Source organism: Hylobates moloch, unplaced genomic scaffold (genome assembly GCF_009828535.3).
Source record: "Hylobates moloch isolate HMO894 unplaced genomic scaffold, HMol_V3 SCAFFOLD_8, whole genome shotgun sequence".
Classification (NCBI taxonomy): domain Eukaryota; kingdom Metazoa; phylum Chordata; class Mammalia; order Primates; family Hylobatidae; genus Hylobates; species Hylobates moloch.
The window spans coordinates 71,717,559-71,743,471 of record NW_026652283.1 but is presented as its reverse complement, the minus strand read 5'-3'; the positions used below and the strand labels follow the sequence as shown (position 1 = coordinate 71,743,471).

Below are 25,913 nucleotides of genomic sequence, written 5' to 3'. Positions count from 1 at the left end.
TTTTTTTTTTTCCATAATTTTTTTTTTATTATACTTTAGGGTTTTAGGGTACATGTGCACAATGTGCAGGTTTGTTACATATGTATCCATGTGCCATGTTGATTTCCTGCACCCATTAACTCATCATTTAGCATTAGGTGTATCTCCTAATGCTGTCCCTCCCCCCTCCCCAAACCCCACAATAGTCCCCGGAGTGTGATGTTCCCCTTCCTGTGTCCATGAGTCCTCATTGTTCAATTCCCACCTATGAGTGAGAACATGCGGTGTTTGGTTTTTTGTCCTTGCGATAGTTTACTGAGAATGATGTTTTCCAGTTTCATCCATGTCCCTACAAAGGACATGAACTCATCATTTTTTATGGCTGCATAGTATTCCATGGTGTATATGTGCCACATTTTCTTAATCCAGTCTATCGTTGTTGGACATTTGGGTTGGTTCCAACTCTTTGCTATTGTGAATAGTGCTGCAATAAACATACGTGTGCATGTGTCTTTATAGCAGCATGATTTATAGTCCTTTGGGTATATACCCAGTAATGGGATGGCTGGGTCAAATGGTATTTCTAGTTCGAGATCCCTGAGGAATCGCCACACTGACTTCCACAATGGTTGAACTAGTTTACAGTCCCACCAACAGTGTAAAAGTGTTCCTATTTCTCCACATCCTCTCCAGCACCTGTTGTTTCCTGATTTTTTAATGATGGCCATTCTAACTGGTGTGAGATGGTATCTCACTGTGGTTTTGATTTGCATTTCTGTGATGGCCAGTGATGATGAGCATTTCTTCATGTGTTTTTTGGCTGCATAAATGTCTTCTTTTGAGAAGTGTCTGTTCATGTCCTCTGCCCACTTTTTGATGGGGTTGTTTGTTTTTTTCTTGTAAATTTGTTTGAGTTCATTGTAGATTCTGGATATTAGCCCTTTGTCAGATGAGTAGGTTGCAAAAATTTTCTCCCATTCTGTAGGTTGCCTGTTCACTCTGATGATAGTTTCTTTTGCTGTGCAGAAGCTCTTTAGTTTAATGAGATCCCATTTGTCGATTTTGGCTTTTGTTGCCATTGCTTTTGGTGTTTTAGACATGAAGTCCTTGCCCACGCCTATGTCCTGAATGGTATTGCCTAGGTTTTCTTGTAGGATTTTAATGGTTTTAGGTCTAACATATAAGTCTTTAATCCATCTTGAATTAATTTTTGTATAAGGTGTAAGGAAGGGATCCAGTTGCAGCTTTCTACATATGGCTAGCCAGTTTTCCCAGCACCATTTATTAAATAGGGAATCCTTTCCCCATTTCTTGTTTTTGTCAGGTTTGTCAAAGATCAGATAGTTGTAGCTATGTGGCATCATTTCTGAGGGCTCTGTTCTGTTCCATTGATCTATGTCTCTGTTGTGGTACCAGTACCACGCTGTTTTGGTTACTGTAGCCTTGTAGTATAGTTTAAAGTCAGGTAGCGTGATGCCTCCAGCTTTGTTCTTTTGGCTTAGGATTGACTTGGCGATGCGGGCTCTTTTTTGGTTCCATATGAACTTTAAAGTAGTTTTTTCCAATTCTGTGAAGAAAGTCATTGGTAGCTTGATGGGGATGGCATTGAATCTATAAATTACCTTGGGCAGTATGGCCATTTTCACGATATTGATTCTTCCAACCCATGAGCATGGAATGTTCTTCCATTTGTTTGTATCCTCTTTGATTTCATTGAGCAGTGGTTTGTAGTTCTCCTTGAAGAGGTCCTTCACATCCCTTGTAAGTTGGATTCCTAGGTATTTTATTCTCTTTGAAGCAATTGTGAATGGGAGTTCACTCATGATTTGGCTCTCTGTTTGTCTGTTATTGGTGTACAAGAATGCTTGTGATTTTTGTACATTAATTTTGTATCCTGAGACTTTGCTGAAGTTGCTAATCAGCTTAAGGAGATTTTGGGCTGAGACAATGGGGTTTTCTAGATATACAATCATGTCATCTGCAAACAGGGACAATTTGACTTCCTCTTTTCCTAATTGAATACCCTTTATTTCCTTCTCCTGCCTGATTGCTCTGGCCAGAACTTCCAGCACTATGTTGAAAAGGAGCGGTGAGAGAGGGCATCCCTGTCTTGTGCCAGTTTTCAGAGGGAATGCTTCCAGTTTTTGCCCATTCAGTATGATATTGGCTGTGGGTTTGTCATAGATAGCTCTTATTATTTTGAGATACGTCCCATCAATACCTAATTTATTGAGAGTTTTTAGCATGAAGGGTTGTTGAATTTTGTCAAAGGCCTTTTCTGCATCTATTGAGATAATCATGTGGTTTTTGTCTTTGGTTCTGTTTATATGCTGGATTACATTTATTGATTTGCGTATGTTGAACCAGCCTTGCATCCCAGGGATGAAGCCCACTTGATCATGGTGGATAAGCTTTTTGATGTGCTGCTGGATTCGGTTTGCCAGTATTTTATTGAGGATTTTTGCATCAATGTTCATCAAGGATATTGGTCTGAAATTCTCTTTTTTGGTTATGTCTCTGCCAGGTTTTGGTATCAGGACGATGCTGGCTTCATAAAATGTGTTAGGGAGGATTCCCTCTTTTTCTATCGATTGGATAGTTTCAGAAGGAATGGTACCAGTTCCTCCTTGTACCTCTGGTAGAATTCAGCTGTGAATCCATCAGGTCCTGGACTCTTTTTGGTTGGTAAGCTATTGATTATTGCCACAATTTCAGAACCTGTTATTGGTCTATTCAGAGATTCAACTTCTTCCTGGTTTAGTCTTGGGAGGGTGTATTTGTCGAGGAATTTATCCATTTCTTCTAGATTTTCTAGTTTATTTGCATAGAGGTGTTTGTAGTATTCTCTGATGGTAGATTGTATTTCTGTGGGATCGGTGGTGATATCCCCTTTTTCGTTTTTTATTGCATCTATTTGATTCTTCTCTCTTTTCTTCTTTATTAGTCTTGCTAGCGGTCCATCAATTTTGTTGATCTTTTCAAAAAACCAGCTCCTGGATTCATTAATTTTTTGAAGGGTTTTTTGTGTCTCTATTTCCTTCAGTTCTGCTCTGATTTTAGTTATTTCTAGCCTTCTGCTAGCTTTTGAATGTGTTTGCTCTTGCTTTTCTAGTTCTTTTAATTGTGATGTTAGGGTGTCAATTTTGGATCTTTCCTGCTTTCTCTTGTGGGCATTTAGTGCTATAAATTTCCCTCTACACACTGCTTTGAATGTGTCCCAGAGATTCTGGTATGTTGTGTCTTTGTTCTCGTTGGTTTCAAAGAACATCTTTATTTCTGCCTTCATTTCATTATGTACCCAGTAGTCATTCAGGAGCAGGTTGTTCAGTTTCCATGTAGTTGAGCGGTTTTGAGTGAGTTTCTTAATCCTGAGTTCTAGTTTGATTGCACTGTGGTCTGAGAGACAGTTTGTTATAATTTCTGTTCTTTTACATTTGCTGAGGAGAGCTTTACTTCCAACTATGTGGTCAATTTTGGAATAGGTGTGGTGTGGTGCTGAAAAAAATGTATATTCTGTTGACTTGGGGTGGAGAGTTCTGTAGATGTCTATTAGGTCCACTTTATGTAGAGCTGAGTTCAATTCCTGGATATCCTTGTTAACTTTCTGTCTCGTTGATCTGTCTAATGCTGACAGTGGGGTGTTAAAATCTCCCATTATTATTGTGTGGGAGTTTAAGTCCCTTTGTAGGTCACTGAGGACTTGCTTTATGAATCTGGGTGCTCCTGTGTTGGGTGCATATATATTTAGGATAGTTAGCTCTTCTTGTTGAATTGATCCCTTTACCATTATGTAATGGCCTTCTTTGTCTCTTTTGATCTTTGTTGGTTTAAAGTCTATTTTATCAGAGACTAGGATTGCAACCCCTGCCTTTTTTTGTTTTCCAGTTGCTTGATAGATCTTCCTCCATCCCTTTATTTTGAGTCTATGTGTGTCTCTGCACGTGAGATGGGTTTCCTGAATACAGCACACTGATGGGTCCTGACTCCTTATCCAGTTTGCCAGTCTGTGTCTTTTGATTGGAGCATTTAGCCCATTTACATTTAACGTTAATATTGTTATGTGTGAATCTGATCCTGTCATTATGATGTTAGTTGGTTATTTTGCTCGTTAGTTGCTATTGTTTCTTCCTAGCCTCGCTGGTCTTTACAATTTGGCATGTTTTTGCAGTGGCTGGTACCAGTTGTTCCTTTCCATGTTTAGTGCTTCCTTCAGGAGCTCTTTTAGGGCAGGCCTGGTGGTGACAAAATCACTCAGCGTTTGCTTGTCTGTAAAGTATTTTATTTCTCCTTCACTTATGAAGCTTAGTTTGGCGGGATAGCAAATTCTGGGTTGAAAATTCTTTTCTTTAAGAATGTTGAATATCGGCCCCCACTCTCTTCTGGCTTGTAGAGTTTCTGCTGAGAGATCAGCTGTTAGTCTGATGGGCTTCCCTTTGTGGGTAACCCGACCTTTCTCTCTGGCTGCCCTTAACATTTTTTCCTTCATTTCAACTTTGGTGAATCTGACAATTATGTGTCTTGGAGTTGCCCTTCTCGAGGAGTATCTTTGTGGCATTCTCTGTATTTCCTGAATCTGAATGCTGGCCTGCCTTGCTAGATTGGGGAAGTTCTCCTGGATAATATCTTGCAGAGTGTTTTCCAACTTGGTTCCATTCTCCCCATCATTTTCAGGTACACCAATCAGACGTAGGTTTGGTCTTTTCACATAGTCCCAAATTTCTTGGAGGCTTTGTTCATTTCTTTTTATTCTTTTTTCTCTAAACTTCCCTTCTCTCTTCATTTCATTCATTTCATCTTCCATCAGTGATACCCTTTCTTCCAGTTGATCGCATCTGCTACTGAGGCTTCTGCAATCTTCGCGTAGTTCTCGAAACTTGGCTTTCAGCTCCATCAGCTCCTTTAAGCCCTTCTCTCCATTGGTTATTCTAGTTATCCATTCTTCTAATATTTTTTCAAAGTTTTTAACTTCTTTGCTATTGTTTTGAATTTCCTCTCGTAGCTCAGAGTAGTTTGATCGTCTGAAGCCTTCTTCTCTCAACTCATCAAAGTCATCCTCCATCCAGCTTTGTTCCGTTGCTGGTGAGGAACTGCGTTCCTTTGGAGGAGGAGAGGTGCTCTGTTTTTTAGAGTTTCCAGTTTTTCTGCTCTGTTTTTTCCCCATCTTTGTGGTTTTATCTACTTTTTGTCTTTGATGATGGTGATGTACAGATGAGTTTTTGGTGTGGATGTCCTTTCTGTTTGTTAGTTTTCCTTCTACCAGACAGGACCCTCAGCTGCAGGTCTGTTGGAGTTTACTAGAGGTCCACTCCAGACCCTGTTTGGCTGGGTGTCAGCAGCGGTGGCTGCAGAACAGCGGATTTTCGTGAGACCGCAAATTCAGCTGTCTGATAGTTCGTCTGAAAGTTTTGTCTCAGAGGGGTACCCGGTTGAATGAGGTGTCAGTCTGTCCCTACTGGGGGGGTGCCTCCCAGTTAGGCTGCTCAGGGGTGAGGGACCCACTTTAGGAGGCAGTCTGTCCGTTCTCAGATCTCCAGCTGCGTCCTGGGAGAACCACTACTCTCTTCAAAGCTGTCAGTCAGACAGGGACCTTTAAGTCTGTGGAGGTTCTTGCTGAGTTTTTGTTTGTCTGTGCCCTGCCCCCAGAGGTGGAGCCTACAGAGGCAGGCAGGCCTCCTTGAGCTGTGGTGGGCTCCACCCAGTTCGAACTTCCTGGCTGCTTTGTTTACCTAAGCAAGCCTGGGCAATGGCGGGCGCCCCTCCCCCAGCCTCGCTGCCGCCTTGCAGCTTGATCTCAGACTGCTGTGCTAGCAGTCAGCGAGACTCCGTGGGCATAGGACCCTCCGAGCCAGGTGCGGGACACAATCTCCTAGTGTGCCGTTTTCCAGGCCCGTTGGAAAAGCGCAGTATTGGGGTGGGACTGACCCGATATTCCAGGTGCCGTCTGTTTCCCCTTTCTTTGACTAGGAAAGGGAACTCCCTGACCCCTTGCGCTTCCCGAGTGAGGCAATGCCTCGCCCTGCTTCGGCTCGCACACAGTGCGCTTCACCGACTGTCCTGCACCCACTGTTAGGCACTCCCTAGTGAGATGAAACCGGTACCTCAAGCAGAAATGCAGAAATCACCCGTCTTCTGTGTCGCTGGGGCTGGGAGCTGGAGACCGGAGCTGTTCCTATTCGGCCATCTTGGCTCCACCCTCAGGATGTTAATTATTCTGTGTTATTTTTTATTTTTTAACGTTAGGCTCCTCATAATGGATTTATCTTTGTACGGGGAAATCAAGAACCTTGCACTTTGTCAGAAGATGAGCCACTTCACATAATCTCAAGTTTCTATGTTTTAGAAGAGTTGCTTAGTAAGCACAGGTTCAACTGCTCTGCGTTCTCTCTTTTGCAGTTACACCAACTGGAAACATTGGGGATCATAACTTTCTGTGGAGTGTTACATAGGTGTGTCAGCACTTACATGATACTTTGTTATTTAAGACATCTGCAAGCTGAGGATGGCCAGTGTCATTTCACAGATGTACATGCCAAAGACATGGTAGTTTTCATTGACATTGGGAAATACTACTTCTCTTGAGCTTTTACAAATACAAGTTAGACAGTTCTAAGAAATCCGTATTTTAAAAAAAAATCTAGAATCTTGACATTGAAAATATAAATGCATATTGTTAATTATATGTTCCTGTGTTGAGAAAGCATTCTTGCTTTGGGGATCTTGAGTAATCAGACAAGAGTTGCCTTTGAACTCAACCAAGTATCCATAGAGATATTTGCCTCTATATGTATTATTAATTTTACAGAAACAAATGCCTAGCTTAAATATAATATTTAGATTAAATAATGAGACAAATGTAAGCTGCACAATGGTTTGTTGCTAGGAAAGGAATTGTTAGGAAGGCCATATAAGCAGTTTCTTTGAAGATACCTAGGACCTATCTCTTTCTTTTCACTCTAACTATTATGTAGGACAGAACCTTGTGGGAAATGTGATCTACTTGGCATCATTATGGTATGGATTAGGACAAAGAAAGATGCATTAATATTCCTGTATTCATGCCATAAAATATCATGGTTAAAAAGGCCTTAGTACAAAGTTATCCATGGTAACTCCCTTCTAGGGATTGGATTCCTTTCTGCAACATGTTGCTCTGTGGCCAACAAGTTTAGATATAATCACCTCCACGTATAGAGACTGCCTGCTTTAAATAGCTCTGGCAATTTGTAAATTGTTCCTTTTCTGTCTCTTAAATCCTCAGGATTATATATAACTATAATATTTCTTCCACATAACAAACCTTCAGCTGTGTGTATGCTATATACCCTCTGAGTCTTCACATCCCAAGACCTTCCAGTTTTTGGAAGCTATTCTTATGACCTGGGTTCATGGTGCCTCGATTCTGGTCATTCTCTTCTGAATGGGCCATGGTTTTTCCACATCTGTTAAAGAGGGCCGATGAATGCTGAGCATAGTGGAGTATCTCCTAATTCTATATAGTGTATTTCTATTGGTGAAACCAAGGTTTTTTTTTTCTAGTTACATCATACATTGTACCTTCTGTCAAATATAGTCTTTAGCTTTTTCATGTATGTTACTACAAAGCTTTTTAATTTTATTTGCTGATTTGGATTCTTGGCCTGAATTTAGAACTGTGTGTTTATCCTGATTAGATACAGTTTTTCATTAAGTTCCTTACTCAATAAACATTCAGAGAAGGCTTCCCTAAGTCCATGGAATAGGTTAGGATCCCTTCCCCACTTTATGTACCCAGAATACTCTGAACTCTCTTATTTTTGTAACATTCATCTTACTTGTAATCAGTAGTTATCATCTAACTTCCCTGCTAAATTGGAGGCTCCTTAAGGTTAGGAACTTGTTTATTCAATATTCTTTGTTATTCCTACTGCCTGACAAGAGTAAGTGCTTAATACATAGTAGCTGCTCAAAAATGTTTGTCCAATTGAATTAAATATATGAAGTATCTATATAAGCCAGGCACTGTCCATTGTATCTAAGAAAAAAATGTAATTAATTAAATGAACACACAGTGAAATTTGAACTGAATCTTCAATACTGGCCAAGCAAATGAGGCATTCTGAGCATAGGGAACAGTATAAGTAGGGATATCAGAGAAAGAAAAGTACTTAGTCCATTTGGGGAATTAAAGTTGGACTAAAGTGCACATGGATCCAAGGTACAGATGAAGCTGTAGAGGCAAGCAGAAGCCAGTTCATCATGGCCTTGTAGGACATGGTACAGAGTTTGACTTAAGCCTCTCAGTAATGGGGAACTATTAAAATATTTTGAGCAGGGAAGAGGCACAAACAGAGTTACATTTCAAAAGATTTCCCTAGCAGCAACATAAAAGATAGATTAGAGGGGACGATGCTTTTATAGGGACAACAGTTAGAAAGTTATCATTTAGGCAATAGATGATGGGTACTTCATATTTAAAAAAGGATTCTTTCTGTATATTATCTATTGTGTGTAACAAGTTACTCCAAAACCTAGCAGCTGAAAGAAAACAAACATTATCTCAGACAGTTTCTGAGGGTCAGGAATCTAGGGCCAGCTTAGCAGGGTGATTCTGCTTCCAGATCTCTCTTGAGATTGAAGTCAAGCTGTTGACTGGGGCTGAAGACTTGACTGGGTCTCAGGGATGTGCCTCCACATTCGCTCACGCAGCAGGTGGCATCTTTCTGGGGCTGCTCACAACATGGTTTCCCCAAAGCAACTGCTCCATAAGAGTGAGAAAGCAGGTGAGTAAGAGCACTCCCAAGATGGAAGCCACTGTCTTTTAAACTTAATCTTGGAAGTCTCATACCATCACTTCTGCTGCATGCTGTTGGTTACTTAGACCAACCCTGGTAAATTGTAGGAGGGGACTGTACAAGGGTATGAATACCAGGAAGTGGGGATCATTTAGGGGCATCCTAGAGGCTGCCTTCCATGCTGCTTGTCAAAGAATGTAAAGAGTAAGTCTACAAGTCCATAATATTTTGATGGCTTATGGAGATAAGAGGACAGAACACTCCACCTAGAAACTATCCTATTACCTAGAGCAGGTAAATAAAGTCATTTGCTTGACTGAAAGGTAAGAGAGTTAAGACCACCATTATAAATGTCAAGTAATAGTTACTTTGCAGTCATTGCTTAGTTTTATACTATAAATTATGATAATTTGGTTCCATGTTTTTTTTTAGTAGAATGTGATTGCTGTTCAGCTTTATATTCAGCACATAGCACTATGCCAGGTAATGTACAGGTTTCAAAAGAAGACTAAAATGTGATTCATGCCTTCAGAGAGCTAATAATTTTACTGGAAAGCAAGGCATACATAGATCATAGAAAATCTTAGACCCCAGAGAAAACTTAGGGGAGTTTAACACAACAGCCTCATGAAACAGCTAAGAAAACAGGTTGAGGGAGGTGAATGGCTGATCCAACCCAGCTACTGACGGAGCTGAGACCAGATCTCAGACCTTTAGGTCTGTAGGCAAGCATTTTATTTAAATATAAAATGTAATTTGTTTACGATACCAAGAACATTCTTTTTTAAATACAATGTAAAAAACATTTATAGAGACAGAGTCTCACTGTGTTGCCCAGGCTGGTCTCAAACTCCTGGGCTCAAGAAATCCTCCTGCCTCAGCCTCTTAAAGTGCTGGGATTACAAGCGTGAGCCACCACACCAGGCCAAGAACATTGTCTGAGGACTTAAATCATTTTTCTATTTGAAATCAGAATGACTTAGTATATGATGTGGGGAAAGGCAAGACATAAATGTGTTAGAAGACATTTCTGTCTTCTCTTGAAAGACCAACTCATCCTGTCACTGATTACTGTGTGACTTTGAGCTAAATTATAACACATTAGTAAATACAGAAGAAAATAATGAGCAATGCCACATCCCTTGTATTTTTTTAAAGCAAGGACCACCCTAATTGACAGTGAGATCTTTATATTAATTTTCCCATATAAAATAGATAATATTCAGTGTTTGATGAAGAAAGAATTATGGGGTAAATTATGAAATAATAATCGGAATACTATTACTGTTAATAGTAAAAAAATGTCTGAACTATACTGTTGGAATAATAAGAGTAGAAATAAGTAAAATTAAGTATTTACAAGGTTTAAAGTATTTTGGGGTTTTGTTTCCTTTTTTAAAAACAAAATGCTTTTTAACTGTTCATTGCCTATATTACCAAATAGTTTTAAGTTGTACATTCAGGTTCAGCTCCCCTTTTTTGAGTACCCACCATTTATGTTAAGTATATTACTGGGTTCTTTAACAGATATAATTGCATTTGGTCCTCATAAAGCCTATGTGAGATAAACATTTTCCCCATTTTACAGCTGAGATGACTGAGAAATTAGGAGAACCACAACTGAACTTTCTGCATGGTCCTTTGAGGTCATTTTTCTGAAAAGCAAGTGCTAACTTTTAATAGTGTCTTTAGCCTTTCCCTCAAGCAACAGCATATGACTAAGTCAAGACAGCAGAACTAAATACGAGTTTATGTTACCATAATTTCAGAGTAACTGCTACTGTTTTATGTTCTGGTCATCTATTACATAAATATTTAATACTGAGCACATAATTTGGCATGATGGCAGCAAAAAGATGTCTATCCTGGAGTTTCCATGATAAACCAGAAAGGCTTTTTTTCCCCACCAGTATGTTAAAATATGGAGAAATAAATTAGGAGATGGTAAGCTACAGCTTTCTTGTCATCTTAAGTTTACCTAATTAAAGCACTTTAAAATAAATTCATTCCATCCAAATTTAGCAGCCATCTATTGCAAAGTTTGCTTACTTTTTCCATGGCATTTAAATATACAAAAGCCTTTTTTAAAAAAAAGCATTTTTTGGTAGGTAAATGCCAGTCACTTTCTTAAACTAGCCTGTCCTAGACCAACAGACCAGTTCTACTTTCAAAACAAAACATACCATTTAATAGTAAAAATAAACTATCTTCTCACTAATGAATTTACCGTCTACATTTCTATAGATGTGGCCATGTGTTTTCCCAGGAAAACTGGCTTGAACTCAAACTAAGATAGCTGCTAAGATCCATTTAGACAAAGTGGGCTATAAACATGAGAAATCTCCCGCCCCCTATTCTGTGTTTGGTTAATTTTGCTGCTCTCATACATTCTAGCAATGTACCATTCTGTTCTCCCTTTTACTCCAGGGAGCCTCATTTGGCATCTAGTTAGTCATACGCATACACCTTTGAAAACAGTCAATGCAATTCCACAGTTATTAAGAACCTGATGGGTGCTAGGCATTGCCTTATGAACTGAGAAGTACAAATATGAAAACTATATAAAAGTTCCTGCCTCAGATAAACTATGATATAGAAGAACATTTGTTAGCTACTTTTGAGATGCTGTGTATCAATCAGTTTTCTTAGTTTCAGGTGACAGAAACTAACTCTGGGTAACTTAAGTAGAATTTCTAGGAGGGCCAAAGAATCTGACTTGGAGGTACAGTAAACAAAAACAAAGTCCTAAATTACGCCACAGAGCTGGACATAGATCATAGCTTACATCAGTGATATTGCTGATCCTGAACTGTGCTTCCAGAACCAAAGCCATGGCTGGCCCTTGCAACTAGATACCATTCCTTCTAGGGCCACCCTTCTTTCCAGAAGAGTCTCCTTTGCAGTCTGGAGCTGGTGCATCTGTGTGGCAGAGCCTAGGCCATATGCCTGTACCCTAGTTACAAGGAAGTCTGGGAAATAAATTATCTGGTACTTTATACACTTAACTAGTGGGAGGTCAGCTCTATCTCACAAGATAGGAGGTTCTGTAAACCTAGGTATGCAGTCAGGCACTAAGTGGCCAAAAACTTCTATCAGCAGCATTTTGAATAATCAGAGAAGATTCAACACAGGAGATGAGAACCAGGAAACAACAACCAAAAAAGAAATATGGTGAGTTTGGCCTTAGTATCACAAAAAGATGAAAAAACAATGTGTTCCTTAACCAGTTTACAAACCTACAGTTAGTGAAAGGCTAAGTGATCGCTTATATTCTCAGAAGTTATAAAGTCCTAAAGAATGTAGCCTCTACTTGAGACCCATTTGGTCTGTGCAGGTACAGGCACTATCTCTCTCTGTAAAGGGTCAGTATGATGTTTAGGAAAGCAACCCACATTTGGAGTCAAAGCCTTTTGTTCTTACCCTGCGCAGCCCTTAACCAGATATGTGACCTGTAAGCAAGGAGTTCAGTTAGTATCCTCATCTATAAAATGAGAAGGTTGAGGTAGGTGATCTTTAAAGTTCCCCCTTGGCTCTAAAATTCTATACTTTATACGTGATAGGCCAGTGACAACTAATGTTTTTACTCAAGTCGATTGTATGTTTTAGAAGGCAAATAAATTATGAGCTTATTTTTTGATGACAGTACATTTTCATAAACCCAAAATAATTAAATCTCCACCTCCCACTTAGTTTAGTTGTTTTGGGTTTTTTAAAACAATTTTATTTTCCCACACAATACAGTTTAAGCATTGAAGTTGCAGCAGGGGAAATACTCATTGAATTTGTCATCATTATTTTTGGCTTCTCTCTTTATGAGAGCCATTTTAGTTTTCTAGTTTCAGTGATCTATTTTTTAGATTTTAAGCTACAATATATTAACATTTGAATATTAAATTGCATTTTTCATAATGAATTAGAATCTTATGTTTCTTTCAAAAATAGCTTTATCTCAATATGAAATGCAAGATTCTTCACATTTATTATAAAGAGGAGAATTTTTGAGACATTCTGTATCCACTGGTCAGTTACTATTTTGATTTGGTGATGGAAAATGGTAGCAAATTGTACATTTAAAGTAAACCAAAGAAATAACTTTATGCAGAGATAGAGATTGAAGTAGCCATTTGGAGATGAGAATTTTATTTCCATGCCTTCAAGAGTGACCATATGTAAACCAGGTCAGAAAAATAAAAATTACACCATATTTATTTTAATAGGACCATCTTAGAATACAAGACATAACACAAGAGAGTTTATTTCTGGACTTGAAGGAATTTATTATACAAACCACTCCATCTAAAACATGTTCCTATAATGTAGGTTCCTAGAATTTTTTTTTTTTTTTTTTTCCTGGAGACATAGTTTCCCTCTGTCACCCAGGCTGGAGTGCAGTGGTGTGGTCTTGGCTCACTGCAACCTTCGCCTCCCAGGTTCAGTCTCTCCTGAGTAGCTGGGATTATAGGTGCACACCACCATGCCTGGCTAATTTTTGTATTAGTAGAGATGACAGTTTCACCATGTTGGCCAGGCAGGTCTCAAACTCCTGACCTCAAGTGATCCACTCGCCTCAGCCTCCCAAAGTGTTGGGATTACAGGCGTGAGCCACTGCACCTGGCTGGTTCCAAGAAATTCTAATGTTTGTTCTATTTTTAAGGAGAAAAATTATTGAACAACTTACCTCTAAACTATAGTCCTTTACTGATAAACACTACTGTTAAAAATCTTATAATTAACATAATCTGATATTGTTACTTAAGTCTTTGAGGAAATAGAGAAAAACTGGCTAACATCTCTTGTGACTGCATGTTTTTATATATTAAATAGCAGTATCGAATTGCCTTCCACTGTCTTTTTCAGACTAAATAATATATATTTAAACTTTGCAAGCCTTATCCTTTTTTATACTTCTTTTTTCTAGAACAGCTTTATTGAGTTATAATTCACCTACCATACATTTCACCCATTTAAAATCTATAACTCAGTGGTTTTTAGTACAATTTTAGAACATATCACCCCAAAAGAAACCTATCCCCATTAGCAGTGACTCCTCATTCACCCCTTTCCCCACTCCAGTAATGCTGAGCATCTTTTTATGTGTTACTGACCATTTGTATATCTTCTTTGGAGAACTGTCTATTCAAAATTTTGCCCATTTTTATTGGATAATTTATCTTTTTATTGAATTATAAAAATTATATCTTCTAGGTACAAGTCACTTATGAGATATATGACTTGCAAATATTTTTACTCATTCTGTGAGTTTGTCTTTTCACTTTCTTGAGCAAGCCTTGTCTTGAGCAAGCCTTATTCTTAACTCTGGTTAAATTTTGGTTTTCTGAACATTCTGCTAAATTTTCTAAAGGTCTCCAGTTGTGGAGTAACCTGAAATTAATACTTTATTTTTTGAAAGTGGAACTAAACTCTAATTTAAGTCTATAATAGAAAAGAGTAATTGCTATAGGAACCAACATTTTTTTTTTGGTTGTTTACCTTGTGCCAAGCATTGTGCTGAGTGCCTTGCAACCCTAAAATATAGGGTTATTATTCCTGTTATATAGATGAAGAAACAAAGGCTTGAAGAAGTTAAGTTGCACAAAATCAAAAAGTGCTAATAAATGGTCAATTGGAATGACAATGCAGGTTATTTTTTTGACCAACTTTCACATTTTATGTGGGGTGTTTGTATTCCACTATTGTACTTTTTAAGACAATATTATTTTACAGCCTCATTTTCCATCCACTACAATCCCTAGATTTTTTCAGGCATATTGGAACCTAATCATTCACTTCTGTCTCTTTAAAACTGGAATTTCGTGGTTTCTGAACCAAGAAATTTGATTTGATTTCTATAACCTTTTGATTTTTTGACTGTCCCTTCCAAATTGGCCCTTTTTAAACAAATTATAACAATTTTCAAAGCTAAAAAAATTCTAAAGGTAAACTTGCTATTAAAATGATTAAATGTAAATTGCAGACCATTTTAAATGTCTTTTTGATTAGCCACTATTAAGAATTTAGCTGATCTATTCATTAAAATGTTATATTAGCTCAATGAATAATTATACATTGCTATGTAACAAATTACCCCAAAACTTTAATGGCTTAAAGCAGTATTTGTTATTTCACAGTTTCTTTGGTTTAGGAATCCAAGTAGAGTTTAGCAATGTGGTTCTGCTCTAGGTCTCTCAGGAGGTTTAAGTCAGGCTGTTGGCTGGTGCTGTGGTCTCACTTTTGGGGAGGATCTATGTGCAAGCTCACTCGTATGGTTGTTGGGAGGATTCAGTTCCTTGTGAGCTTTTGGACTGAGACCTGCAATTCCTCACTGGCTGTTGGCCAGAGTTCTCCCTCAGTTCCTTGCCATATGCGCCTCTCTGTGAGACAGCACATGACATGGCCTCTGGCTGTGTCACATTAGCAACACAAGAGAGTGTCCAAGATGGAAGCCATAGTATCTTTGTAACCTAATCTTAGAGTTGATATATCATCACTTTTCCCATATTCTACTCATTAGAAGCAAACTATTATGTTCAGCCCACTCTCTATAGAAGGGAAATACCAAGGGTATGAACACCAAAATATGGGGCTTCCTGAGGGCCATCTTAGAGGCTGCCTGTCACACTCAGTGAATCTATTGTTTAATCATGGAGAATCCAAAAGTCATGGTGTTTTTATATAGAACATTGATATACACAATTCCATCCTGCAAACAAGTGATAATTTTATCTGAAAATATATAAGGAAGTTTCTCCATCCTAAAATATGTGTATGTGTATATGTATTATTTTTAAAGCATCTTTAGTCTGCATATACATTTGCTACTTATTAATCTGTTTTATCAAGAGACAACATTAAAGTTGTAAGACACAATTAGAATAGAAAATTTTATGTGTAACTTTATGTTTTTCCCTCGACTTATAAAGATTGCTATTGAATTTTAGTATTGGAAAACTTTGGCCAATGTAAAGATGATTGTAATTTAAACATGTACAACATGCAAAAGAATATTTTTTCTCCTTAAATCATACTTTAGAATTCAACCCTAATTTAACAAAATAGGTGATCCTGAATGGACTTTAATTCATTTGTTCAGCAAGGCTTATTGAATTACTCTTCTAACTCACCATGAGTTACACTCATAATAAAAGTCTGCACTCCTAATTTTGGCCTCCCATAGCTCAATCAATCTCTATCTATCTTTCCAGTTTCGTTTCCTATTGTCATCTCACTTAACCTTCCACTCCAGTACAGTTTTTCTTGCTCTTCCCCATGTTGACGCTCATGCATGCCTCAGGGCTTTTCCATCTTCCTGAAAACCTCTTACCCAGATCGTTACATGGCTCGCTTCACTTCATTTACTTCTCTGCTCCAGCATCACTACCATAAAGAAGCATCCCACCACCACTCTTCACAATACAGCAGGGACCATCAAAAAGCAAGAGACACAATAAAAATGATAATTGAAAAGATTAATCTCATGACAGTGTACAAGATAACTTGTACGTAAACAGAGGCTGGATTAGACATGGATGAGCAGGGGCCACAATTAGGAACTTTCACATTCATTCAGGTATGAATTGATAATGATCTGGTTATGACCACCTTGGGCATGAGTAAAGCTACACAAACATTCTCCCAAAACCAGGTCTTCCCTCGGATTTGTAATGCCGGTAATTTGTTGCCACCTTCCTCCATCCTCCTCTAACAGAGCCATTTCAGAACGAAAACTTTTTAAAGAAAAGTTTGAAAAAAATAAGAAGCACCAAAGAATTAGCAGGAAAAGCTTAGGTTTTAGGACTAGAAACCACGATGCAGTAGGGGCTCTGCAAGAGGAAGGAGTGAGTGCTTCAAAGTGACACAGCAGCTGTGTGCTGTTGTGCCTGAGGCTCCTTCCAATCCTGGATGTTTCCTAGTGGTGTTGGCAAAGCTTCTGTTGGCTGTACCATGTTCTTTCCCAATGCCCTTTTAAAGAAAGTGTATGTCCAGCTCCCTCTATGTAAAGTCTCATAATTCTCAGGATCCTGGGTTAAAATGTAAGTTTCTTCCATAGTAGTTACCATTTGGGTGTTTCTGCTTCTTCTAAACTCCCTTCTAATTGTTTTTTCTCTTGTTTTTAAGCTAGTGATTTTTTCCCCTGTATTTTACATATGCTTATGGAAAGAACAGATATGTTTTCATGGCACTTAGCATGTTATAAATGCATTGTTTTCCATGGAGTAAGATCGTTCTACCACTGAGCATTAAATCCATGTTCCTAAGGTAACCCATGTTTTCCTAGAAACAGGGGAAGAGTCATGACCAACTTTCACATTCTCTGGTTTGTTCTTGGGGCATCATCCATTGTGATAACCATTCCCAAGAAGTTTCCTCCCCAAAGCAGAATTACTTCTCTCCCTACCCTTGATTCAAGTGACCTTTCATTACAGATAAACTGGTTTTATAGGGAAATCTAGTAGGTTCTGCACTCAGTTGTAAAGAAAGACAGATGCAAATGGGTTTCAGTAATTGGTACAACATTGTCACAAAGCTCTTTAGATTAGCAAGTACTTATAAACTAGGTGGAATATTTTTTATTCCATGTTGTTAATAAGAATGCCCTAATCCTCTTTACACACTTGAAAATATCCAGGGACTGCAGAGAGAGACAGACAGAGAGATAGACTCGTATATAATCATGGACTTTTGAGATAGGTAGGTATAGATGCTCCTGTAAACTAAGTGTTTGTAGCCTCCCAAAATTTATATGTTGAAATCCCTACCATACTGTGATATGGAGCCTTTGGTAGGTGATTAGGTCATGAGGACAGAGCCTTCATGCATGGGATTAGTGCTCTTATAAAACAGGCCCTGGAGAGCTTCCTCACGCCTTCTGCCATTTGAAGACACAGTGAGAAGATGAGTATCTGTGAACCAGGAAGCAGACCCTCACCAGACATTAAATCTGCCAGTGCTTTGATCTAGTTCTTCTCAGCCTCCAGAGTGTGAGGAATAAATTTCTGGTTTTTATAAGCCATCCTGTCTATACAGTTTGTCACAGCAGCCTGAACAGACAGAGACAAGTGTAATCCCATCTCTTCCTTAGCTGTATTATTAGGTTAGTGCAGATGTAATTGCTGTTTTCACCATGTTAATGGCAAAAATCACAATTACTTTTGCACCAACCTAATATTTGCTCACTTTTCTCTGTTGTAATTTTCTCATATGAGATTGTAGGAAAGAATGATTTAATGTATTCTATAAAGTGCCTAGTAATATAATAGGTCCAGCATATGAAAGCATTCATAATAGGTTCTCAGTAAAGAGTGGCAATGCTCGAACATTTCTAAAGAAAGGGAATTGATTATACGTAGCACAGTCCATTCCTTTTTCAGACAGTTATAAACGTTAGAAATTTCTTTCTGTTACTGCTCCAGAATCTGTGCTTTTCAATTATTGGTTCTAATTCAGTATTTTCAGGCCTCAGAGAAAAAGCCTTAATGCCATCCTCACGTGGTAGGCTACCAGGTCTTTGAAGATGGCCATTTTGTATCCCACATCTTCTCCACATCTGCTCATAGAAATACAGTTTCTTCATCTGCTCCCTTATGGTCTAGGTTCGAAGCAGCTCAGAATGGAACGCAACGCTACTGGTGTGTTAATTAGCAGGTGAGAATGGAACTATCACCTTTTTTGTTGTGTTCTTAACACAACCTTAGTTGGCATGAATTTGAGGAGCAGTTATATTTCAGTTTTGTCAAACTTACACTTGACTAAAACCTACAGATGTTTTTCTTTTTAATTTTTTTAATTTTTAATTTTTGTGGGTACATAGTAGGTGTATATATTTATGGGGTATGTGACATGTTTTGATACAGGCGTGCAACATGAAATAATTACATCATGAAGAATGCGGTATCCATCCCCTCAAGGATTTATCCATTAAGTTGCAAACAATCCAATTATTACACTCTTTAAGTTATTTTAAAATGTTATAGATGTTTTTCAAACATGTCTCTGTTCTATCCTATCTCTCTCATCATATATTTGTATGGGATTTTACATTTTGACATATTAAATTTCATCTTGTTGGAGTTTGCTCTTTTTCTTCTTACCTATCAAGCTGTTTTGGGACCCTAATTATGACAGTAAGTGACTTGGCTGTGCACTTAATCAGCATGTGTTTAATATCCACACTCACATTTTTATAAATATTTAACACGAAGGGAAATTTATACCTCCAAACCCACTCTAATCCCTGAACTCCAAATGCATGTACCAAACTGCCTGTTAAATATCTTCACTTAGATGATTCCTGTCAGTTCACACTTAACCAAACTGATTTCCACCCTCAACCTTCTCCTGTAGTCTTCTCATCCTAGTCACAGTGAAGCATATCTATCCTTCACATTGCACAGCCAAAAACCTTCCTTGCAGTCATCCTTGACCTCTTTTGTTTCCTCCCACATCCCATATCTAATCCCTCAGCAAACTCCACTGGCTCTACTTCACAATGCATCCTGAGTCATACCTTTCTTACTTCTTACCTTCTTGCACTACCACTTTGGACCAAATCATCAGAAATAGATTCCTAACATTTCTGTATTTACCCTTGCATTCTTTAGTCTTTTTTAAATATTGACGCTAGAATGAACCTGTTAAGACTTAAATCATGTCATTCCTACTAAAAATACAAAAATTGGCCAAGTGTAGTGAGGCATGCCTGTAGTCAGTCCCAGCTACTCAGGAGGCTGAGGTGGGAGAATCACGTGAACCCGGGCAGCAGAGGTTGCAGTAAGCAGAGATTGCGCCACTGCACTCCAGCCTGGGGACAGAGTGAGACTCCCTCTCAGTTGAAAAAAAAAAAAAAATCACCTTAATTCCTTTTATCTCTGGTTATTTCAATACCATAATTACCATAAATAATTCATCTCTGTTGGAATATTTGTGTCCCGTTAAAATTCATAGGTTGAAATCTCTTCACTAATGTAATGATATGAAAATCAGCCTTTAGGGGGGTGATTAGGTCATGAAGGCAGAGCCCTCATGAATGGAATTACTGCTCTTATAAAAAGACAAAGGACTTTGCAGGGACATGGATGAAGCTGGAAACCATCATTCTCAGCAAACTAACACAGGAACAGAAAACCGAACACCGCATGTTCTCACTCATAAGTGGGAGTTGAACGTGAGAACACACGGACACAGGGCGGGGAACATCACACGTCGGGGCCTGTCGGGGGGTGGGGGACAAGGTGAGGGATAGCATTAGGAGAAATACGTAATGTAGATGACAGGTTGATGGGTGCAGCAAACCACCATGGCACATGTATACCTATGTAACAAACCTGCATGTTCTGCACATGTACCCCAGAACTTAAAGGATAATAATAAAAAAAAAAAACACCCCACTCCTCTGTTCAAAACTTACCAGTAGCTTTCCATCTCACTCAGAGTCAAAGCTAAAGCCCTGACAATTGCCTGCACAACTCTACATGGTTCTGCCTCCCCTTCCCACACGTGTACACAAACACACTTGCTTTTCTGACCTCATTTTCTAGCCTTCTACCCTTGCTTCCTCCTCTGCATGCACGGAGTCCTCTTTGCTGTCCCCTGAACATGCCAGGCATACTCCCACCTTAGGGCCTTTGCATCTACTGTTCGCCTGCCTGGAGTGCACTTTCTTCATCCCATGCACTGTGAATCTTCCTTCTGCTCTCATTTTTGTTTAAGGTATTATATGAGACCCTGTGCTACTAATAGAAATTATAGGGCTCTTTTGGCTAGTGTCAAGTATAGATTTGCCTTTTGGACTCACATAACTGAGTATGTTAGAATTACATCTAAAGAAATAATTGCCTATAAATGGAGTATTGTGTGTGAAGAGTTAGAGTCCTGCCCCATCTCTTTTCCTATTAAATGATAGTGATTTTCATAGTATCTGAGATAGCCCTTTGAATATCAGAGAAACATAAGAGCATAAAGATTTTCAAGGAAATGGTCATATTTTTCAGATGAGAAAAGTTCACCAAAGATTTTACCCATTGGTGCCAAAAATGTAAGGCAGGCAAGAAGTTAGTAGAAGAAAGTCGTCACACTGTAACAAATTTTTTTTTAAGTTGTAGGCACTGATTTCCAAATGAGTTCCGTAAATCACTGCTATTTCCATTTGTAGTGTAGCAATAGGTTGTGATACTAACCTTAAAGGTCTCAAGTTTAACAGCTTATTATGAGGAAAACTCCCATTCCTTTAAGAAGGTGAGTTTCTATTATCTTTTTAAAGAGAGAATTACTCCTTTATAAAAATGTAACTACTTCATACTATATTTCAGAACTCTTGCTTTTTAGTAAAACTTTTCGTTGCAGTGGGTTTGATAATACTAGTGCTCACTTTAAAAAAATTCCCTAAATTTTAGTTTCCCCTCCAGTCACCAGCTCATTTTTCTGTGATCCTCTTTAGCAGAACTCCTTGAAAGACTCATCTATACTTGCTGTTTCCTTCTTCTCTCCTGCTGTTCTCTCTTTAACCCACTCCAAATAGGCTTTCATCTCATCACTCCACTGAAACTACTTATCAAAGTTTCCATCACCGTCATGCTACTATATTATCTTCTCCATCCTCATCTTATTCCCAGCAACATTTGACATCACCTTGGAACAGTTTATTTACTTGATTTCACTGAGACCTCCTGTCTGGTTTTGTTTTTCATCTTATTTCATTAGATGCTAATTCTCAGTCTCATTTGACTCTTTCCCTTCTCCCAAACCCTATAGGTTGAAATATCCCAAGGCCTAGACCCTCTAGTCTTTTGCCTAGGTGATCTTTTTTTTTATATACTTTAAGTTCTAGGGTACATGTGCACAATGTGCAGGTTTGTTACAAATGTATACATATGCCATGTGCCGTGTAGGTTTGCTGCACCCATTAACTCGTCATTTATATTAGGTGATCTTATTCCATCATATGGTATGTAAATTACAATATAGTTTAGGCTACTATGACAGAGGCCCCAGAATGAAGGTGCCTAAACAAGATGAAAGTTGATTTCTTTTTCCTGTAAAAGTGTGGGAGCTGGTCCAAGACTGATAGGATATCTTGTTAGTACTGGAGACCCACGCTCTTTCTTTCCTGCACTCTGCTGTTCTCAACATGCTGCCTCCATCTCCTGGTCCCAGATGGCTGCTCCAGCCCCTGCATCCTGTCAGTATTCTAACCAGCAGGAAGAAGAAGATAGGAAGTGAGAACGTATCCCTTCCCTTTAGGACTCAGAAGTTAAACATGTTTCATCTGCTCTCATTTCATTGGCCAGAACCGAGTCACATGATGGTAACTTGTTGAAGAGAATTTAGGAAATGTAGTCTTTAGGTAGGTAGCTATGGCTTCCAGCTAAAATGGAGCAGTTCTTTTACTAGAGGAAAAAGAGAGTGATGGATTTTGGAGGACAGGGAGCAGTTTCTGCTGCACATGGCTTTAAATACTATCTGTGAGCTAGTGTCTCCCAGATTTGTAGCTATTTCCTGAGTTCAGGACTCTTTCCTCAGCTGCCTCCCTAACATTCTCGAACACCTGCATGTTCAAAATTGAACTCTTCACTTTTCTCCCCAAACTCCTACCCATCTTAGGTCTCCCAGGTGCTCATGCCAGAAACTTAGAACAGTCTTGATTCCTTGCCTTCTCTTTCATCCACTTTTGACCCATCTGCCAATCCTATTAACTTTACCTTCAAAATAGACTCCAAGTCCAACCACTTCTCATCAGATCTATCTTCCACATTACCACCAATGACTTATTTTAATAAAATACATATCCCCATCCTGTTTCTCACTTCCTTAAAACCTTCCTCTGTCTCTTTATTGCCTTTGGGATAAATTCTAAACCCTATGTGAACCAACTCTTTCTATCTCTCCAGCCTCATTTTCCCACTTTCCACTTATATTTTGTATTTTGGTACTACCTAGCACAACACACCTCATGACTTGATATATTTACTAATGCTTATCCCTCTGTAGAATTTCCCCCACCTCAGACCTGGCTGAAGAAGAATCCTTTAGTCTCAATTCAGGTCTTTTTTTTTTTTTTTTTGAGACGGAGTCTTGCTCTGTTGCCCAGGCTGGAGTGCAGTGGCGCAATCTTGGCTCACTGCAACCTCCACCTCCCAGGTTCAAGCGATTCTTCTGCCCCAGCCTCCTGAGTAGCTCGGACTACAGGCGTGTGCCACCACACCCAGCTAAGTTTTTTGTATTTTTTAGTAGAGACGGGGTTTCACCATGTTGGCCAGGATGGCCTCGATCTCTTGACCTTGTGATCCGCCCACCTCGGCCTCCCAAAGTGCCGGGATTACAGGCGTGAGCCACCGTGCCTGGCCAGAAAATCTTCTTTGTCATCTCTCCACCTCCCCAGGCTAGGTAGGCACCTTCCTCTTTATTCTCGTTGAACCAGATGCACACCCGTATCACACCTATCCTGGATGATATCAGTTTACATAGCTGCCTCTTTTCCTAGATACAAGCGCCTTGGTCAGGGGCAAGGTCTTACTCGTATCTCTCAGTGCCCAACACATAATAGCTGCTGAGTAAATATTTATGTAATTGAATCATATTGATCATAGGAACAAACTCCCATTGGGAGAGCATCACCTCTGCCTTACATATCTGAGAAAAGCCCTTGTTTATTGTACCCTATCAACTGAATCAGATGTGCTGTATATTAAAGTGGGTATTTTAGTCCCTGCTTAAAAGATAAAGGTTAAATTGAGCATATTCATTGCTCTGTTAGGATTACATAATGCCTGATAGTGCAAAAATATGGGTGTTGACTGAACTTTATAGTTGTCTGGGGTTTGTGAGGCCCAGCTGTAGTCTAGGTAGCTTTGTGTGTTTGAAGGTATTCTGACTAGATGAGTCAGTAGTTTAAAAGTAACAAGTCACTGTTGGTCTGTGGAAGAAGTTGTGTGGACTTAGACTTGCCTTCTCTGCTTTAAAATCTTACTTTTTAAAAAATCCCAAGAAAGGTAGGTTCTTTTAAGAAAGTTTATGGCCTGCATTTGCTGTCATAAACCAACCCAGTTTTCAGCCTTTAGCCGGGCTTCCTTAGAGATGAATGGTAACCCATATAAACTACATGGCGATTCTAGTTGTTTTTAGTCAGGAAAAGCCCCAAGGTTTTTATTAAGAAGCCCAGAAAGAAGAGATGTCAAGGATTCCGGTGAGAAGTACTATGTTGTAAGAAGCAGATTAGGATAACTTGTCTTAAAAATGAAAAAGGGATGAGAAACTTGACAAGCTTTTAGTGCTTTCTTAGCACTAAATGATGACTTAAAGAAAATTTAGTCCTTGCCAAATTTTCCCCTTTGGAGCTGTTTCCACTGTGTGATAGAGATCTGCCGCTATGAGCTTGTCATCATTCTCATCCACTGTCTTCTTTGTCTTCTTCGAAGTCATGTCCTACTCCTCTTCCTCTTCTTTATCTTTTTTGTTTGTTTGTTTTGTTTTTTTTTGTTTGTTTTTTGCACTAAGTCACAGAACTGAAAAGACTCTGGGTAATGTTTTCAAAATAAAGCCACATTGTTTCCAATACAACAACTTTCTCTGGGTTCTTTCACTGCCTCCTTAATGTAAGTCTTAGTCACACTTGTATTAACAGTAGAAACACTCTGCAGTATCTCATTTCATACAGTGGTGTTAGAAGCATTAACTCCTCAGCCCTCATACCACCACGGGAAAACAGCAATCATTGTTAACCCCCATCCACTGGGGAGATGAAGAAAATGAGCAAACTATGAAGAATGTAGTTTATTTCTTCTCCATAAGACTGCGAGGCAGTGGAAGGTAAGGGCTAGACCCCAGGATGGCTGGGGTCTTTCCTGTGCTCCAGAACGCAGTGACACCTTTCAGTTCTTGCAGTATTCAGAGGGGTGTGTTGCATGTGATAGGTACAGTACTTGACATTATTAACTCTTGGAACCACCGTGTGGGCTAGGTATTAATATCCCCATGTTATAGATGAAGTCTGTGATTCCAAAGCCTGATGTCTGTCCACTGTGCCACACACACTGACTCCACACAATCACAATTACTCCCATTTTATATCACTTGACATCCTGAAAGTCCTCCACAAACATCATCATATTTAATCCTTAAGAACTTTGGAAATATCAGGGATTATCACACACTTTGAAATAAGCAAGGCACTAATCAATGTGAACTTATTAAAATTTAAGTCAGTTCATGATGCTACTGCTCCAACCTTCCAATCGTATCGCATCTGTCTAGAATCAAGGCCCAAATCTGTGTGACCTGTGATACGGTTTGGCTGTGTCCTCACCCAAAACCTCATCTTTTTTTTTTTTTTTTTGAGACAGAGCCTTACTCTGTCACCCAGGCTGGAGTGCAGTGGCACAATCTTGGTTCACTGCAACCTCCACCTCCAGGGTTCAAGTGATTCTCCTGCCTCAGCCTCCCAAGTAGCTGGGATTACAGGCATGCACCGTGACACCCGGCTAATTTTTGTATTTTTAGTAGAGACGGGGTTTCACTATGTTGGCCATGCTGGTCACCATTTCCTGACCTCGTGATCCACCCGCTTCGGCCTCCCAAAATGCTGGAATTACAGGCATGAGCCACTGCGCCCAGCCCCAAAACCTCATCTTGAATTATAATTCCCACATGTCAAGGTTGAGACCAGGTGGAGGTAATTGGATCATGGGGGCTGTTTCCCCCATGCAGTTCTCATGATAGCGAGTCTCACGAGATCTGATGGTTTTATAAGCATCTGGCATTTTCCCTGCTTGTTCTAACTCAGTCCTGCCCCCTTGTGAAAAGGGTGCCTGCTTCCGCTTTGCCTTCTGCCATGATTATAAGTTTCCTGAGGCCTCCCCAGCAATGTGGAACTGTGAGTCAATTAAACCTCTTTCTTTTATAAATTATCCAGTCTCAGGTATTTCTTCATAGCAGTGTGACTAATACAACCTGTAAGGAGACTGGTCCACTGGTTTCCTCTCCAGCCTCATCGCCTCCTGCTCTTCCCTTGATTCTCTCTGCTTCAGTCACACTGGTCACCTTACTATTCCTCAGATACTCAGGGCACGCTCCTGCCTCAGGGCCTCTATACCTGCCGTGCCCTCTATATGTAATGCCCTCTCCCCAGACACCTGCTCGACTAGCTCCCTCAGTTCTGCCAGGTCTCAAACA

General features: G+C 39.3%; 1 protein-coding gene across 2 annotated transcripts in view; it reads left to right on the top strand.

Moving 5' to 3' along the window:
- ATF6 (activating transcription factor 6) overlaps positions 1-25,913 on the top strand; it is a 226,788-nt gene that overhangs the window by 180,359 nt on the left and 20,516 nt on the right. The gene's annotated exons all lie outside the window — the stretch shown is intronic.